Raw genomic sequence first — 7,397 nt, forward strand, 5'->3', positions numbered from 1 at the left:
GGGGAAAGAAATTATAGAAATTAATACTTTTATTTAGCAAGGATGCTTTAAATTGATCAAAAGTGATGATAAAGACATTCATAATGTTACAAAAGATTTCCATTTCAGATAAATGCTATTCTATTCATCATGTGAAAAATTCTACTCAGCTGTTTTCAACATAATAAAAATAATACATGGTTTTTTTTTTTAGCAGCAAATCAGAATATTTGAATGATTTCTGAAGGATCATGTGACTTGAGTAATGATGCTAAAAATTCAGCTTTGAAATCACAGTGATTCTGAAGCACTCGTAAATCTCAGTCCCCCTCGCTGTTGTTGAGGTTTGGATCTCTCTCATAATTTCCTATACTTAGAAATATTAAAAAGAACAAAGAGGACAATATATTAGATATATTACAAAACATAATGATACAGTCAGATACTAATATAGGGATAACTTACAGTCAGAGACAGATAGAGGGATGACAAGTACAGTCAGATAAAGATAGAGAATAATAAAAGGAAAAAGAGATCTTGGTGTTTGTGTTTGTGTTTGTGCACTTACATTTCAGAAATTCCACTGAAAATCCTTCACTTTGCAAAGAAGAGTGGCGACATGTGGGTTCACTTCAACCTGTTTCTTCATTACCCCTGTTGTTTTAGATGGCACTTTTCCTTTCAACTTCTTTGTTCCTCTCTTTGGATTAATGCCTACAAAGTGCCTAAAGGGTCAGGAAACAAACAATATGTAATTCACATTGGTTTTAGCTTTTGAGGCATGTAATCAGGTTTTTGAAATTTGACCATATTTTAGATAAGTGTTTCTTAACTCCAGTCCTGTGGACCCACCTCCCAGAAAATTTTTGATGTCCCAGTAATTAAAACACCTGATTTAACTCATTAGTTTGCAAGTGTTAAACAGGGAGACATCTAAATCATTCTCAACCCTAAAAAATTCTATCTCTTCTCGAGTTGAGAAACGTTGTGTTAAAGGCCTCAACATAAATAAAACATATCTACTGATATAAAATATTTACATATACAAAATGGAGGAACTTAAATTGTTAGAAATCAACCATTACCTTTGAATGAAGTCCAAAGTTCCGGCTGTCTCCTCCTGGTACTCCAGATTGAATATGTAACGTGCTGCGAACAGAGAGGCAAGGCCAGACAGGAAGCTGGGCTGGATTAATTATTTTAAACCAATGTTAACAAGAGGCATTACAAACAATAAGCAAATTAGCAAGTTAGCAAAGGTCCTTAAATACACATTTAGCTGGTTACGTTAACCGCTTTAACAGCACCGTTCGGAATTTACACAACACACACATCCTCCGTGAGCGGGCTGACCGCGGTGCTTTAGCGACACGTTTTCATTTCGGCGCCAGTGTTAACAGATGACTGCCTGTGCAAATCTGATTTACACCATAAAATATTCACGACAAAGTGTGCTGATCAACATGAAGTTCAAGGGAATCACAGCTGTTGTCATTGAAGCATGTAATTCTTAACGTAGGAACCCAGAGATTTTCTGCCCATAGCCGCTGTAACGCCGGGGAATGTGTGAAATACCGCGACCGCGCTGCTGAAACCCCGTGCAAGTCTCCTTCGCGCCCTGCGGACGGAGGATGCGTGAATCCGGGGTTACCAATATGAACCGCAAACATAGATACCTTCATATACTACTACAGTTACCAAACATGAAAAATAAAAAACTGAAATAAGTCACTTACCACAGTTGAGAATCACTGCTCTTGCCGCTCCCGAATCTCGACCATTGAAGATCCCATGCCTCTGTATATTTGAAATTTACAGCAATATACTGTACATTTGTGTCAAACATCATGTGACCCCAGAATGCATTGCAGTTTACAGCAATATGCTGTATTATTAGAAAAACAGCCCACTGCTGTAAAATATTGCTGTAATTTTTTACAGCAGTTCGTTACAGTGTGGTCAGTTAGAAAAGATATAGAATGCCGAGTCAGAACAGTCTGAATGTCTGACCTGAGTTTGGTGGTTATGACTAGTCAAAAAAACATTGTAGAAATCTTCAATGACTAGTCAAAATTATGTTGTAGATATCTTAATGCCAATTACAATGAGTCAAAAATTGCAGAAAACATCTGGATTTCGTATTTTCATTCGACAAAACTAAATTATGACTAGTAGAGCAAGGTGTAAATGCTAAAGCAGCTTGCCATACCCCTGTGGGAATTAAATAGTAAATGGAGGGCAATATTGTGTAACTCCTCCTCAAAACAAGTCTAGGGAAAACAACACAAGAACAAATCAATAAATGGTTGGAAATGGGATTTTCAAAAAAGCTGTGGAGATGTGGAAACAAGATGGGGGAAAAAAAACCTAGATCCTTCTCTTCAAGCAAAGAAACAAAAATGCAAGTGAGAAAAAATCCAGGAGGGGTGCCACAGGTGCTGCCCATTCTCAGCAGTCCCGCCTACCAAGGAGTCATACTGTGGAATTCTCACAACACACACACACACACACACACACACACATGTTGTGTTTCCATTCACATACACACACAGAGGAATAAGGGGGTAACCCTTACCTGGTATTATTTACCTGGTGGGATTATTATTCAAATTAACATTCAAAGTGATAAAATCGAACTGGTAAAATTAGAGACTTAACCTCTATGGAACTGAAACATAATAGGAATGGTTAATATTTCCAGATCATTTCCTTGTTAAAACAACAATTTTTCTTGTTTATTTTCAAGTCAAGTCAAGTCACCTTTATTTATATAGGGCTTTATCCACCTTATTCCTGATGAGCCTACTGCGTTTTGAATTTTGGGTTGCACTTCCAGTTTGGGGAACTTTCATTCAAAAAGACTGAAACAAATCATTTCAGATCATAAAGTTGCCTTACAAATAAAGCTTATCCATCTTTTTGAGTGAATGAGCTGTTGATTTTCCTTTATGTTTTATTTTCAGACATCATGAGAATAATGTAACGCTTGGTATTTTAAACTGACGTTACGAGATGCCAAGCTCGTTTCAGCCTCTGCATCTTTTCCTCATGATTATTTTCTTTTTTGTCTTTGCATTCCGCTGTAATATTATAAAAATTGACACTAAACATTTGTGGTCTGTTCTTCCGATTTAATTTAAGACATATAATTCACTAGAATTCACGAAGAATCTCTCATTTTCTCTTCAAATCCTCACGTCTCTTTGCAGGTTTGTTTGTTTTCACAGGTAAATACAATTTATTATCTTTCAAAATGACGGAAATAACTTTGAAATAGTATCACGCAATGAGGAAGTTAATGAACATTTTTGATTAAGGCAACATTGTTGTATAGTTAATACAGATATTCCTACAGTGATATTTCACCCGTCTGTTATTGCTATGGAAAGAATCTTATCGCTTTTGGGGTTCGCTTTCATCAACTTGTGTTCGAGATCCACCTATGGGAAGGGCATCCGTACCTGACCTCTGCAGAAGCATCCAATTGCACCAAGTCTGGCTAGACAAACAGAAGCGCGCAGCCAATGCCAGGTAAGGCCCCACCCCCTTACCTGAGAGCATATAAGGCCTGCACGCGACGCTATTCTCCAGTTGTCATTCGCTTCTCACGATCTCTGCACCTCACAGCTCGGGTTGGATTTATCACTGCTCACTTTTCGTGACTTCAGGAGGACATATCGTCAAGATCAGCCTCCTCCAGACGTGACAGTCTTTTATTCAGCCCAGAAAAAGCTGTTTTTGCATCCTGAGCCGCCCACGCTCTGTGATTATTTTCACCTGCTCCCCTTTTCCACGGCTGCCCGCCACGGATTTTATTCAGTTTTTCGCCGGCATTTCGTTCTCTAAACCTACTTCTCTCGGGGGCTGCACATCACGGGCCTGCCCGGCAGCGTGTGGCGCGCTGATCGCCGCTAAGGATCCGCACCCCTTCTGCGTGGTCTGCTTGGGCCTCAAGCGCGCTGCAGAGGCTTTGGAGAACCCGGAAAACTTCAGCCATTGCCTCACATTGCCTAAAAAGCTCCTTTGGCGCTGTCTCAAAGTTGCCGTGACCCAGTGCATCGAGCTCTGCCTTTCGGACTCGGATGGGGGACACGGTGATGACGACGTGCTACCGGGGGTCTCCCGGGGCGCAACGTCTCTCAACTGGGCTGACCAGCCCAATCCTGTTTTTTCCGAAGAGGACATCTTCGCGGGTAACTTCCCGTTTGCCGACGAACTGGTTGGTTCCGGCGACGATGACGATGCGGGCCTTCTCGGGGTCTCGGAGGACGAGGAGGCCATCCCGCCCTCTAGCGTTCCCCTGGCTAACGCCCCCGCTTTACCCCAGTCTATCCTCCTGGACGTGTGTGAACGAGCGGCCGCTCGCCTCAACATTGAGTGGCCGGCTCCGCAGAGCGCCACCGACCAGGAAAGGGACATTTACGACAGGAAACTGCTGGGACCGCCTCCCGACCCGAGGAAACAACTATTTCCCGTCCTCCCGCCCCCGCTGCTTTACCCCAGTCTATCCTCCTGGACGTGTGTGAATGAGCAGCCGCTCGCCTCAACATTGAGTGGCTGGCTCCGCAGAGTGCCACCGACCAGGAAAGGGACATTTACGACAGGAAACTGCTGGGACCGCCTCCCGACCCGAGGAAACAACTATTTCCCGTCCTCCCAGCATGCGCTAAGCACATGAGACACAAGTGGGGCGATCCGCTCGATCTTAAACACGGTCTCACGTGCCTCGAGGTGAAGGATATGGGAGCTCTCGGCATGGGTGATCCCCCTGCCATCGAGCCCTCTATCGCCAGGCACCTTAACCCCGTCCACGGCGGGCTGCTCGCTCCCCTGAAGCCAGTTTTGCCCAATAAAATGGACCGTTTTTCTGCCTCAATTCACCAGGCCGCTTACCAATCCTCGGCCTTGGCTGTCAGGGCCCTAAACGTTTCATCTCTCCTCTAAGCTTACCAAGCGGAGATTTTGGACGATTTAGGGCAGCAGCTGGACAAAGGAGCTCCCTCTCCAACCTTGTGGAAGGAGATCGTCACTGTCAATGACCTCGTCCTCCGCAATGCCCGTCAGGCCGTCCAAGCCTGCGGGCGCTCCATGGCGCTTTCTGTGGTGGGAGAGCGCGCCCTCTGGCTTAACCTGTCAGGCCTCCCCGACAGTGAGAAGAGGCGCATCGCGGGCGCTCCGGTTGAGCCCGGCCGGGCTCTCTTTGGTCCCGCCGTCGGATTGATGCAGCAACGTTACGACGACAAGAAGAAGGAGGACGAGGCCTTCAAGTTATGCCTTCCTAGGAAGGCGGTCGCACGCCAGGTGCCCCCTGCGCGTTTGCCTAACCCTCCTGTCATGGGACGAAATTTCCATCAGAGCAAGGAAAGGCCCGCAACAAACCTCCCCACCCACAGCAGAGTACCCCACCCTCTGCAAAGCCCTGGGTTAAAAATACTCTAACTCAACCCCCTCCAACTCGAAACGCAAGCGGCCTGCCTGATGTTCGACCGTTGGGGCCGGCGAGTCTACGTTCTCAAGCCATAAGCTCTTCGGACTCCCTTTTTGCCCCCGAGCCCCTGTCCAAAAGACGGAGGCATTCTCATGGAGAGGGCGACCGCCCCATTCTCGTGGCTGCCCGGCCCTTGCGTTCAGTGGACGTTGTGTGTTCTCCCCCCACGTTCAGGGGGTCTGTTGTGAGGAAAAGTTCACAAGCAGTGTCTCAGTGCTTCCCAGGCTCTGGTGGGGACACTCACGAGTTACGAGTCGGCCTGGCAGACTGTTTCGGTTCCCGAGTGGGTGATGCGAACTGTAATGCAGGGCTACAGACTGCAGTTTGTAATAAAACCCCCGCATTTCAACGGCGTTCTTTCCTCTCACACGGAGGAGAGCGCCGCTCACATTCTGAACGTGGAAATCTCTTCCCTTCTATTAAAGGGAGCGATTCAGGTGGTGCCCCCCAATCTGATAAATCAAGGATTTTATTCTCGTTATTTTCTGGTTCCAAAGAAGGACGGTTCTCTCCGCCACATTTTGGACCTAAGAGTGTTGAACAAACATTTGAGGAAATACAATTTCAGAATGTTAACCCACGGCACTCTGACCCGCGCCATAAAACAGAACGACTGGTTCACATCGGTCGATCTGAAAGATGCTTTTTTTCCACATAAGCATTTATCCGCCACACAGGAAGTTTCTTAGTTTCGCCTATCAAGGCATGTGTTACGAATTCACTGTCCTCCCGTTTGGGCTCACCCTAAGCCCAAGGACTTTTTCTCTGTGTGAGGAGAGCAGGCTTAGCTCCCCTGAGAATGTCAGGTCTGCGGATGTTGACATACATAGACGATTGGCTCATCATAGCCGAATCGAAGGTGAAAGTACTGCAGGACACCCGTCGTGTGCTCACTCACATCACATCTCTCGGGTTCAGGGTGAATTTGAACAAAAGCAACCTTACACCCAGTCAGAGTGTGATTTTCCTGGGCTTGGAGCTGAGCTCAGTCTCCATGCGAGCGTGTCTCTCTCAAGAGCGCGTTCGCTCTTTAATGAACTGTGTGTCACAGTTCAGTGAGGGAGAGAAAGTGCAATATCGCACATGTCTCAGACTGCAGGGTCTAATGGCTTCATCTATCCAGGTTTTGCCTGAACGGTGAACGGTTTGTGGCCGAGCAGACTACGTTCAGCACAAATAAATAATTTAGAGCTTATGACCATATGGAAAGCTCTGAATTATTTTCTACCTCGCCTGCAGGGGCATCATGTGCTCGTACACTGCGACAATACCACAGCGGTAGCATATATCAATCGCCAGGGCGGTTTGCGCTCATCGAAACTTCACTCTCTAGCTCACAAGCTTTTAGTGTGGAGCAGGCGGTTTTTCCTGTCGTTACGCGCGACTCCTGTTCCAGGCATTCTGAACAGAGGCGCAGACCTTCTATCGAGGGGGAATCCACTCTACGGAGATTGGCGCCTCCACCCTCAGATAGTGGGCTTGATATGGATGAGATTCGGACAGGCAACCGTAGATCTATTCGCCTCACGCGAAAACATCCATTGTCCTATGTTCTTCTCGCTAAAGGACATGGACGAACCCCTCAGGGTCGACGCACTGGCCCACCCATGGCCCAAAGTGCTTGCTGTATGCTTTTCCTCCCCTGTGCCTGATAACTCCAACACTGGCCAGGGTGAGAGAGAAGGGCCTGTCTCTCATTCTGATAGCACCCAGGTGGCCCAAAGCACCGTGGCTGGCAGAGATAATTCACTTCCCCCGTGTGTGGTTGCTACTATACAGAATGCCAGGGTCATGTCTACTCGGTCCTTATATGGCTGTAAGTGGCAGGTGTTTGAAGGGTGGTGTGATGGGCGTCGTCTCACATCATATCAGTGCTCAGTTCCTGATATTTTGTGTTTTTTACAAGACCTTATGGATAAAGGCAGGTCTT

Source organism: Sinocyclocheilus rhinocerous, unplaced genomic scaffold (genome assembly GCF_001515625.1).
Source record: "Sinocyclocheilus rhinocerous isolate Xijiao unplaced genomic scaffold, SAMN03320098_v1.1 scaffold468, whole genome shotgun sequence".
Taxonomy (NCBI): domain Eukaryota; kingdom Metazoa; phylum Chordata; class Actinopteri; order Cypriniformes; family Cyprinidae; genus Sinocyclocheilus; species Sinocyclocheilus rhinocerous.